Consider the following 13,368-nt stretch of genomic DNA (forward strand, 5'->3'; position numbering starts at 1 on the left):
GCATAATAGTTCAGGTTTTTTAATAGTTTTACCAGTTACTAGGTGATTAATAGCAGCAATGTTTATCTGCATTACTTTACGAGAAATAAAACCCAGCAAGAAGCCTAATTCATGCTGTGTTTTATTACTCTGATAGGATTGGACTTAATTGTCATTATACATGTTATTTGAAGGTGACACATGATATCTTATCTTAACGGTATCTACACATGTGCAGACATGTGGTGTCACCAATAAACGCTTTTAATCCACACTTGGAGCTCGAATGCCTAGTTCTCATTTTTATAACGTGTTTCGTTTATTTTGTTCGGATAAAAACGGAAATGAAATATGGCAAAAACGCTGTAAATAGGGTTTATGCAAATCTGACATTTGGTATCCAGAAAGATAAGTTAGATTAATAAAATTTATACCGTTTCCAACGCGGAAATGCGGTCTTGACAAGAGCAAGTAGAAGCTTCAAGAATTAACGAAATCCCCCTTAAAGAACATTAATTTATTTAAAAAAAAAATTGAAATGTCATAAAAGCAATAACTTAGCATTTTTAAGTATGAATTATGTCACGTGTGCATGTAAAATAATAGAGAATTTTGGTACCCACTTTGTGTAACTTAACTAAATCTCCGTTAAAAAGCGAGTTTTGTGGGGTCAAAAACAAGTTAAAACTACTTTGTTACTATTTTAAAAAAGACGTATAAACGCGGTAACTTGGTGGAAGTCGGAACCTGCGTGAGCGTCTGATACTGGTAGCTTTATTAATTAGCATGACCGAATTTCACTTCTCACAACGCTAATTTATATCACACAATGACCAAACGTATTGTGTTGTTTTGCGCTTTCAATTAAAATGATTGATAAAGGTCCCACAAGCAATGTTTAATATATCACTTTTATACGTAATAACATTTGGGATTGAGGTACCCACTCGGCGTCAAAAAGCGCGTAAAACTTCACCGAATTACCAGGAATGGGGCGCTATTTCGTGTCAAATACACGGGGAGGGGGAAATGTTTCGGTAATATTTTGTTAAATAACACGGGTAAATACCGGTGAAGTGTTAATTTATTGCTAATACCACCATGACACGTAATAACGGATTCGATTTCGGTAAACGCGCAAGCGTTTGAGAGCGTGTTTAATGTACCGATTTACACGTTTTAAATAGCTGATGTTCTCTATAATCGTATATTTTTTGCATTTGCAGAATAACTTAATGACATCAATCCCTTTACAAGTGTAAAGGGTGTTAACAAAGTCCATAAAATCGTCGGGAATATCGCGTAAATTTATATGCAGTCTATAGGAAAAAAAGCCATTTTGGTGTTAGCTTGTCTAGGTTTGATAACCGCTAAGCCACGTGATTTAGTGGGCGGAGCGATCATCGATAAGGCGTCAGTTTATGTTGAATCAGGGCATGTATGGTATGTATTTGCTTGGTAACAAAAATCCTCTCCCCAACATCTTTAGAGGACAATTGACCTCATTGAATTGCTGAAAGATTTTTATTTTCTCACTTTTTCAGCAAAGTACATTTGACTTGCATTGTATTTGTTATAAGCGAAATGTATTTGTTTGTATGTGGAGTGCACGAAATCAGAATAAAAAGAAAAGCAAGGGAATAATTCACAATAACTGTTGATGCAATCACAATAGGAGTGTTATATGTGGAGTGATGTTTATGTCTTACAGGAAGTTTGGCTTTTGAATGTGGGATGATATGGGGTGGTATAGTAAAATACATGCAGCTGTTTGGATCAATTGTTTAGTTCAAATCTTATGTTAAATTGTAGACCATTTATGTACTGTAATATATGTAGTATAATTTCTTTATATTTACTGAATGGTTTGAATTTTATATTTAACCAGTCAACCGTATATTCATTTTCAGTTTGGTTTATTATGGAGAACCCTTGAATCTAAACAACTGAATACTTTATAATCAACATATATCTTTGATAATCTCAATGTTTTCCTGTACAATGCATATAAATTTACTTAATCTGTAGTGGTATGTCAGCGAATTTTTTGTCTTATTGGGAAAAGTATCGTTACCATCCAAATTAGGTAAATTGTGCGCAAGAAAAACATGAAATTAGGAAAAGTTGAGTCATGAAGTCTTCATATTGGGAAATTGGTCTGTTTGATTTTTTGTTCCCAAATACTTAAAAATTGATAATTATATGGTGTCAAGTTTTCAATATTATATTTACTTAGGTTCAAGCCATAGGGCTTCTAAGGGAAACTAACTAAATGTTGCATTTTATTTACAAAAAAAAAGTTTTGTTTTTAAGAAAGCTTCAAAAGATTTAATTCGGAACATGCCCGCTGTTGGTTTTTCCGATTTCTGAGCGCGCGCGGGAGGTACAAACATTGTCATTAGTACAGTAATGACCAGTAACGTCGATATCCGATTTGCTTCCCATACAGTATTGTATAATTAGTAGTGTTTCTTTTAGGAAATGTCAAAATTCAAGTCTTTTGTTGTTATTACTATTACTAATATTATTAAAAATTACACATAACACATCTTATTCTGATATACATCTATGTCAAACGTTTAATACAGGATTAAAATCTAAATACACCGTTCAGATGTACAGCCGCCTATACGAATTGCTCCAGTAGCTAACATCCTTAAAAGACATGAGAAACAGACTTTGTCAGCTGTATGGAAACGAAGGAACCTATACAAACTGCTTGACATATGCAATATTTCTTCTGAAGAACATTATTATTCATGGTCTTAATTTTTCGGCATGCTTTATAGATATAGCAAATAAAAGTCATGTGTGGTAATGCTCGTTAGTGATGTGCCTTCTTATCTTAAGGTCTTAATCTTTAGCGAATAATTTTCTTTACTTTAAGATTAGATTAAAGAAAAGCATCACAATAGAGCTTTATCAATAGACATATAAATACCCAACTGATATGGAACGATATAATAATTATAGTACTACGAATGGACTGAGGATAGTAAGGTTTGTGTTGTTTGGAACTTGTCCGTATGATTTTAAATATTTTTGAATAGTGTTTATTCAATGTCTTCGTAGTTTTGTTGACTTCCATTAAAACTGTATGCCCAGGCCTACGTACAGTATATGCAATGACATAGTTACGTGACCGAGGCTGTTTACATGTACATGCAGCATTATATCGTGTTACATAGTTTTCTTACAAATTAAACACGATCGAGATTAGTTCATCTAAATAAAAATGATTAAATCATGGTATTTTTATCAACTATAATCAATGTTTGAGCCGAAAAAGTGGTGTTTACTATTCAGCGATAAGAGAAATTATTGATTCACTCTCTTTTATGATAAAATATGCTAGTCAGCTTTTGATTGTACCTACCGCGCGTGCTCAAATATCGGAAAAAAACCAGAATGGAGAGTTCCGAATAACAACTATTAGGATATTTGTTAAAGCAATTGGGAAATTTGTAGTTTTTTGGGAAAGTGCTGTTTTCAGGTTTTTAAAAAGAATGAAAAAAATCGCTGTATGTACACCATTTTTTCTTTTCACACTTCCTGGTTTTAAGGTTTACAACACAAATATGACTCACCCTGTATTTATTCATTTAATATAAAATACATGTATGAAGTTCATTACGTTTTAGAAAATGATAATGCATCACCATGTATACCTTCCTTTTAAAAAATCAATTTAAAAAATGTGTGCATACTTATCATTCAAATTTATGTAGCCCTGTTCTTATCGGTTTTTTATAACACTACAGTGACATGTTTTCATTCATATTAAACAATGTCATTGAAAGTATGATTTACGGATAAAATGAAACATTTGATTTGATGTGAGGACATTAAAGTATCAAGAAAATCAATTTGATAGTTTTTTCTCACTTAGACCAGATTTGAACCAAAATCTTTCTGAAGCTAAATCATAGCACACATGTATACCCCTTGGACATAAGTCTTTTTAATTAATGTCCCACATGATGGCTGCCAGTGATTCAGTAAACAATTGGATTATATAAACATTATTGAGCTGTGCTCTGTGCAAAAGGGGGTTTAACGCATGTTGGTAAAGTGTTGTCCCAGATAAGCCTGTGCAGTTCACACAGGCTAATAAGGGACGACTTTTTCCGCCTCAACTGGAATTTTGCTAAGAAGAGACTTTCTTTAAATGTAAAAATCATTAAAGCAGAAAGTGTCGTCCCTGATTAGCCTGTAGAGTGCACTTTGGGCACATGCATTTAACCCCTTTTTCACAGAGGGAGGCTCAAATCAAGTGTTTTGACATAACAGACCCCAAAAAGCATTATTGCAGAAACTGAGGTTGTACATTTGATAGCAAATGCAGGTTATCCAAGCCTCAAAGAATCATTGTTGGTTTTATTGTTTGTAATTATCAGATGAATTATAGTTGATAAGTGACTTGTCATACATTGTTTATTTTACTTTTTTTTTAATTTTCCTAGTTTATCAGTTAGTAAACATTATTATCTAATTGGACCAATGATATTTCAATCAAAATGAACAGTGTTAAGACTTCTTTGTCAATAAGAGGTTTGTTTTAACCATTTGTCACTCAGAGGAAAAGTGAAAATTGCTATGTGCAAACAGCCTAAAACCAGAACAGCCTGCGAGTACATGTAACTCGCAGTCTGTTCAGGTTTTATGCTGTTTACTGCTCATTAGTATCTAAGGGTTAGAAATGAAGCCTTTAAAACTTAAATCTAGTAGAAAAGGTCTTTAATTAAATATCACTTTCTAGCAGACTACAAACACGTCAAAATACATATCTAAGTGGTAAAGTGTAAAATATGTGTGTTCTGAGAATTTCTTTGTCCAGCAAGTATCACACTTATTATCAAATGTGACTAACATTTCAAGTGTAGTTAACAAATGTTTTAAGATAAGAAAGTTGGCTGATGAGCTATAATAAGTAATGTTTGTTTTTATGCCCCCGAAGGTGGGCATATAGTGATTGCATTTCCGTCTGTCTGTCCGTCTGTCCGTCACGCTTTTTTGAAAAATGCTCATAACTTCTATGTTTCTTCAGATTTAACCTTTATATTTGGTATGCATGTGTATATGAACAAGGCCTTTCCATACGCATACAAAGATTGACCCCTTTTACCTTGACCTTGAACTTAGGGTCCGCGTTAAGGTTTTGAAATTTGAATTTAGGTTTCGAAAAATGCTCATAACTTATATGGCGCTTCAGATGTAACCTTCATATTTGGTATGCATGTGTATATGGACAAGGCCTTTCCATACGCACACAAATTTTGACATCTTTCACCTTGACCTTGAACTTAGGGTCTGCGTTTAAGTTTCGAAATCTGCAGATGAAACTTTCATATTTGGAATGCATGTGTTTATGGAATAAGCCTTTCCATACGCACACAAATTTTGTTTCTTCAGATTTAACCTTTATATTTGGTATGCATGTGTATATGAACAAGGCCTTTCCATACGCATACAAAGTTTGACCCCTTTCAACTTGACCTTGAACTTAGGGTCCGCGTTTAGGTTTCAAAATCTGCGTTAAGGTTTCGAAAAATGCTCATAACTTCAATATCGTTTCAGATGTAACCTTCATATTTGGTATGCATGTGTATATGGACAAGGCCTTTCCATACGCACACAAATTTTGACCACTTTGTCCTTGACATTGAACGTAGGATCCGCGTTTGACCTTCATATTTGGTATACACTATCAAAGCGTTTTTCGGGGGCATACGTCATATTATGGAGACAGCTCTTGTTTTACTCTTTAATTCCTTAATTTGCACGATGTGCAAACATTTAAATGTCATTTTATTTGTGGATTTTGCAATAATTAAATTCTTATTCTGGGAAAACAGGGTTTAATGCATGTGCATAAAAGCCAAAAGTGTTGTTCCTGAATGCACAATGCACAGGCTAATCTGGGACTCTTAACACATTAAGTCCTATTTTCCAAGAGCAAGACTTATTTTCCTTTAGCTAATGTTAACTTGTTATATACTAGGTGGTGGGGACAGCAGCGATGACTCGAGTGCCAGTTCAGACTCTGAGGAAGAGGCTAAACCCAAAACTGGTATGTGAAATAGGTGAACCAGTCTCTGTGGCAGTCAAACATTGAGCTGCGTTCTGTGACAATTATGGCTAAATGCGTGTGCGTAAATTGTTTTCTGTGGCAGTCATACATTGAGCTGCGTTATGTGACAACTGGAGCTAAATGCGTTTGCGTAAAGTGTTTTCCCAGTCTCTGTGGCAGTCATACATTGAGCCGCGTTATGTGACAACTATGGCTAAATGCGTTTGCGTAAAGTGTTTTCCCAGTCTCTGTGGCAGTCATACATTGAGCTGCGTTATGTGACAAGTATGGCTAATTGCGTTTGCGTAAAGTGTTTTCAGTCTCTGTGGCAGTCATACATTGAGCCGCGTTATGTGACAACTATGGCTAATTGCGTTTGCGTAAAGTGTTTTCCCAGTCATACATTGAGCTGCGTTATGTGACAACTATGGCTAATTGCGTTTGCGTAAAGTGTTTTCCCAGTCATACATTGAGCTGCGTTCTGTGACAACTATGGCTAATTGCGTTTGCGTAAAGTGTTTTCCCAGTCATACATTGAGCCGCATTATGTGACAACTATGACTAAATGCGTGTGCGTAAAGTGTTTTGTGACAACTATGGCTAAATGCGTGTACGTAAAGTGTTACGTTACAACTATGACTAAATGCGTGTGAGTAAAGTGTTTTCCCAGTTTAGCCAGATTAGTCTGCACCAGCTCATCAGGGGAGGTAACTTTTTGCTTTTATGGTATTTTTGTGAAAAGAGTCTCTTCCTAGGAAAAATCCAGTTAACGCAAAACATGTTGTTCCAGATTAACCTGTGCATATTGCACTGGCTAATCTTGTTTGATACTATGCACATGCATTCAGCCCAGTTTTCTCAGAATATGACTCAATAAATGACTGATATCACGGTCTTCTAGTCTCTGTAGTCTCAGAAGTCATACTTAGAAAAAGTTAAAATGGCCAGCCAAAATCAACTACTGTAAAAGCAGTAATATTCATTGACATGAAATGTTGTCATTTTTCAAAAAGTACTTTTTTGAACACGTACATGTGTGGAATTGGGATTTTGATGGAAAAAATGTGTCTGCCAAAAGGTTATTTATTTGTGTTAAATTATTGGATCTGTCAATCCATGAAATTAACAAAAATTAATGTCCCACATATAACACTGGTTATTACAGTATATACTTTACCAGTAGACTTTGGACTGTGCAGAGTTTTATTGGAATTGTCCATGGTTGATGGATTTAATTGAGTTTGTGAACAGTGCGGGATGTTTCTGTTTGACTGTGTTATTAAACTAGGCCAATAGACGAAGGGACATTCAAAGGGTAGGCGTCTCGATCCCGGAATAACTAAAAAGTGTTGAAAGGTTGATCAAACCCAGTAGGTGGATAGAGGGCAATATTGGGAATAGTGACATTATTTTATTGTCTTAGTCAAAAATAAAGTTTTGTTGCTATGGTTACAAAAATAAATTAAAACTAAAATCTGGATCTTGTAACAAATCAAAAATACGTTTAGCAAGGTTGATGAAACAGTTTGTGTACTAAAAATGCCATATGGTGAAATGCATAGTTTGGGCTGCTATGGAAACAGAAGTAATTCAACATTCACCAGATAAAGGACTGCTGTTTTCTAAGTGACAATGCTCTTCTCTGTCATAAAATTGCAAACGCATTTAAACAATTTGCTTTTTAGTGGAATTCGTATGTTTCTTGTAAATTGTTTCCATTTGTGATTTCAGTGGAGGAAGGTCAAAACACTGTCTCTGCTCGCAAAACTGCTCGCAATTTTTATGCCCCGGAAGGTGGGCATATAGTGATCGCATTTCTGTTTGTCTGTCCGTATCACTTTTTTAAAAATGCTCATTACTTCTATGTCGCTTCAGATGTAACCTTCATATTTGGTATGCATGTGTATATAGACAAGGCCTTTGCATACGCACACAAATTTTGACCCCTTTCACCTTGACTTTGAACTTACAGTCCGCGTTTAACCTTCATATTTGGTATGCACTATCAAAGCTTTTTTCGGGGGCAATATGTCATCCTATGGAGACAGCTTTTGTTTCTAATTGAAAACATTATCGATTTATTCAGTTCCTCTTTTTTATATCTCTTAATAATGCGTGTAATATTTTCCTTATTATTAAAGCGTACAAACCTGTCAGATTTTACATCTAAAATTCATAATAGATTTAAATTTAAAAAAATTCTTTTTACACGAGTTTGTTACACCTTTTTACAAGTGTAAAACAATTCCTATTGCATTTGAATTTTTCACAATATATAAGCCCAAACCAGCAACTACTTTTGCAATATATAAACCAACTTGTGAAATACTGCACTTTTTCAGAGCAAAACCCAGCATCAACAAACTTATTTGTATGTCCCCCAGTCTTTACTGGGGGACATATTGTTTGTGCCCTTCTGTTTGTTGGTTTGTTTGCGTCAAACTTTAACTTTGACCGTAATTTTTGCAATATTGAAGATAGCAACTTGATATTTGGCATGCATGTGTATCTCATGGAGCTGCACATTTGAGTGGTGAAAGGTCAAGGTCGAGGTTCTCCTTCAAGGTCAAAGGTCAAATACATGGGGGGACATAGTGTTTCACAAACACATCTCGTTTTTATTATTTCTTGATTGGTAATTAATAATTCATATGTTGGTTGGAAAAGTAATAACGTCTATGAAAAAATGCTTCAAATTTATGACTGTAAATTGCCATATAATCATTGCTAACTATTTTGGTAGAAAATCAAATCCTACACAAGGATTAGCAAACTTCAACGTTATGAGTACTGCTTTGTTAGTTTAACATGGAATAGGACTGACAGATTGATAGAATGTTTAATGATACAATCTAAACATATTTTTATAGCAAGTTCATGCATACATTTGAGCCGGTTTCTGGGAAAATGAGTACAGGCTAGTCAGGGACAACACTCTTTATTCCCCCGGATCAAATGATCGGGGTATATTGTTTTTGGCCTGTCTGTCTTTCTGTCTGTCTGTCTGTCATTATGTCCCAAGACTTTTACCTTAGTTTTACTTTTGCAATATTGAAGCTAGCAACTTGATATTTGGCATGCATGTGTACCTCATGGAGCTGCACATTTTGAGTGGTGAAAGGTCAAAGTCATGGTCATCCTTCAAGGTCAAAGGTCAAATATATGGCTTCAAAGCAACACAGAAGGTGGCATTGTGTTTCATAAACACAGCTCTTGTTTCTTGTTAACTTTAATTTTGTTATTTTTAGTTCACCTGAGCACAACGTGCTCTTGGTGAGCTTTTAGAATCATTTGTGTGCGTCGTCCATCGTGTGTCGTCCGTCGTGAACATTTTGACTTGTTAACATACTTGAGGCCACATTTTTGTCTGATCTCATGAAACTTTCGATTTGTCTCCAAAGATTTGTCCCAATTGTTTCACAAACACAGCTCTTGTTTCTTGTTAACTTTAATTTTCTTATTTTAAGTTCACCTGAGCACAAGGTGCTCATGGTGATCTTCTCGGATCACTTTTTGTGCGTCGTCCGTCGTGCGTCGTCAACATTTTGCTTTGTTAACACTCAAGAGGCCACATTTTTAGATCACCTGAGCATAATGTGTTCATGGTGAGCTTTTAAGATCGCCTTTTGTCCGTCGTCCGTCGTGCGGCGTCAACATTTTCATTTTTAACACTTTAGAGGCCACATTTATTGTCCAATCTTCATGAAATCTGGTCAGAAGATTGGTCTCAATGATATCTTGGATAAGTTTGAAAATGGTTACGTTTGCTTGAAAAACATGGCTGCCAAGGGGCGGGGCATTTTTTCTTATATGACTATATATGGCTATAGTAAAACCTTGTTAACACTCTAGAGGCAACATTTATTGTCCGATGTTCATGAAACTTGGTCAGAAGATTTATCATAATAATATCTTGGGCGAGTTCGGAAATAATGCTGGTTGCTTAAAACACATGGCCACCGGAGGGCTGGGCATTTTTCTTTATATGGCTATATATGACTTTAGTAAAATCTTGTTAACACTCTAGAGGCCACATTTATTGTCCAATGTTGTGAAATGATATTGAGTCTGTTTCCAGGATAGAGCCAGTACTTTGTGTTTTGGGGGAAAATGTAAAGAAGGCTCCCACTTTGGGTAATGAATCTATGAAGTCCTGGACTCTACACTGAACTCATATTCACTACGTTATGAGGACCTGATAGTGGTAGTTGCCAAAGCAATAAATAAATGAAAAAGTGACATCCCAAACTTGTAATTTTAGTTGCATGCTACAATTATAATGAAAATAACAATTTAATGCCCAGTTTAGCTGTCAGCTGTTCATTTTAAAATGAAGTTATTAATGTGAATTAACGTTTATCTCTGATATATACATATATATATATATATTATAAATATGTCAATTTAAACAAATGTGTATGCTCAAATAAGTTGAATGGTTATTTGATAGTATTCTTGCGTTTCAATACAGACGCTTGTCTCTTCTATAGAAAACACTGTATGATATCTGTTTTAGACATCGACGAATGCAGACTGTTCGCACCTTGCCTCCATAATGGCATCTGCTACAATGGAGCAGGCACATACTCCTGCAAGTGTGCTCGAGGCTGGACTGGAAAGAACTGTGAAATCGGTAAGATGCATTTCAGGACATTTACTTCTGCTTTTTAAAATATTTTTTTCTGTTTAATAATTTCATCTGTTGTAACAAGTGCTTCTTATCAATCGCCATAAGCGGAGGGATTTAGAATTTACATTGTCCGTCGGTCATTCCATCCATCCATCACCTGTCATTCCATCCGTCCATCCGTCATTCCATCAGTCCGTATGTCATTCCGTCAATCCGTCATTCTGTCCGTCTGTCTGTCACATAAGTTGTTTTTTTCAATTTGCGTGGGATATCAATTTAACGAATTTGCTTGTTTCTTATTGATTTGCAACTTAGAGGAGTGCATTGCTGCTGTATTTTATTTTTTTTTAAATTTTAGTGAATATAATTCTTTTAAAACACCGTGGGGATCAAAACAGAGCAAGTTTCTATTTGGAGACAAATATACATGAATGTTTCAAGTTTTATAGCGATTGGTTTATGAGATGCTAAAAATAGGAAAAAAACGAGAATTGATTACCAAAACATGTGTATTTTATTATTTCATATTCAGACGTAAACGAGTGTCTGCAGCAGCCTTGCCAAAATGATGCTACTTGTCTGAACACAAAGGGCTCCTAGTGTGTCAGTGTGCCCGTGGATGGACCGGACTCACCTGCGCCATGGACATCAACGAGTGCATGGGCGTGCGCTGCGAGAATGGGAGCACCTGCTTCAACACACCAGGCTCGTACAAGTGTATTTGTACCCCTGAGTGGACTGAAAAACTATGCAACATTGGTAATTTGTGCACGGTTGATTTTATATTGCAATACAAAAAGTTGGCGTTGTGCATAACATGTCCATCAAGCACAGGGAGGTCACAGGTTTGATTTCCACGGTGGGAGTGTTCTTTAAATCTCCTCAAGGAAACTAAGTACTTGTTCTACCCAGAAACTTAACTCGAGACCTTCTTAATTTGCCTTCGGCTTTCAATAAAATCAAACTAAAATAATTAGTTTTAAATTAAAAAACATATTGCAATATTTTATACTCTTCTAACAAGTGTTTTTTTTTACTGGTCTTGAATATAAAATAGAGGTGAATATGTTTATCTTTCTGTATGCGCTTTTAGATAGAATATATATATTTTAATTACATTTTGACAAGTTTATATTCAAAGAAATTTCCGTTTTCAAGATTAAAACAACTTACTCTGTACAAGATCATAATGAGCGTCTGTGATTGGCCACAGTAATCCCATGACGATGTGCAATGCCGTGATCGCATAGCCACTTTCCTTTCAAATAATGATTAATACACAGTGAATAATCTAGAATTTACTATCTATTGGTCCCTGAACTCGCAGATTTTAGACCAATGAGTCCAAGGCCAAAATTAATGAGTCCGACTTGAAAAAGAATGGGTCCCAAATTTTGAAAGATACCAAGTAGTGAAGAAAATATGTCTAAATCACACTAGCTCAATAACTATACTTGCATTAAACTTTTAAAAAGCTCGAAGACTTGTTGAAACCAACAAAAAAACTACTACTACTACTACTACTACTACTGTAATATACACGACAATTCAAATAAAATATCACTACATCATAGATTTGAACTAGGTGTAATCGCATTAATATGGTGCAGACGAATTTACCGAATATAAAGGGATGCTTGCTGATTAATAAATATTTTGTAATCGTTCCATTTCATAGATGGTATTATTCTCCTTTATGCGTGGATAATTATAATATATTATGTGTAAATTATCCTTTGAACCGACCGGACAATGTTCAGCATATGTTGCAAAACATTGAAATTCTAAATTAATGAAACAGTATTCCATATTAATTGCGTGATGATTGGCCATGAAATGATGTGCACAACTATTCTTTTCTACCACTGTGTAATTTTTAAATTTAAACATGCAATATGATTTTGCTTTATAACATGATCAATTATGTACATAGACTTATGTTACTGATGTTTTTTGTTGTTGATAAACAGCATTACATTTTCAGGCTCGATGACGTACGATTACAACGCACAGGCAAACGAGGATGCAACCATATGCGTTCCGTACTCGGTGACCGGAAATCACTTTAGTATCATCAGTGCCAGAGTGTCATACGTCTACAACTTGACTGGTCCGGCTATGACTATTGACACAGCTTGTTCATCGTTTTTGGTTGCCATCAACACAGCATCTCAGGCTCTTTTGCTAGGTTTAACTTTTACACCTTTTGAATGTTTACAATTTTGTTTACAAAATACTATGTATGGCTATGACGATTAATACCGCACGGCTCATTCGTCGTATTTGGTTGAAATAAAAACGGCACATCCGGTTCTCTTTAAGTGTGTGACAATCAAACGCTACGAGTGCATCACATTTGTGTCAGATGAAACTTTGTCACCTCTAGCATTAAGTTTGAAATGGTTCATGTAGAGGTCACTCTGTCAGTCGATTTGTACGCATTAAATATTATAATGCTTACAAATGTGTGGACCGAGCAATTAAATCATGACTTCAAATATAAAAAGAAGATGTGCATAATATTAGTTTCATATCGATTAATCTAATCAAAATTGAGAAAACTTCGTCATACAGTCTACAATGTGTTACTTTATGTACTTGTAAATTTTGACATATGAAAATATAACTTCCATGTAACGGTTGCAATTTTAAAAATTAACAAGACTATTGCCAAGCATATATGTCCCCT

The 13,368-nt window shown here is 35.2% G+C and overlaps 1 pseudogene; it reads left to right on the forward strand.

Moving 5' to 3' along the window:
• The first annotated feature begins 4,496 nt into the window (after nt 1-4,496).
• Nucleotides 4,497-13,368, forward strand: part of LOC127835552 (neurogenic locus notch homolog protein 1-like) — an 88,678-nt pseudogene continuing 79,806 nt past the window's right edge.

This window comes from Dreissena polymorpha, chromosome 6, assembly GCF_020536995.1.
Source record: "Dreissena polymorpha isolate Duluth1 chromosome 6, UMN_Dpol_1.0, whole genome shotgun sequence".
Lineage (NCBI taxonomy): Eukaryota > Metazoa > Mollusca > Bivalvia > Myida > Dreissenidae > Dreissena > Dreissena polymorpha.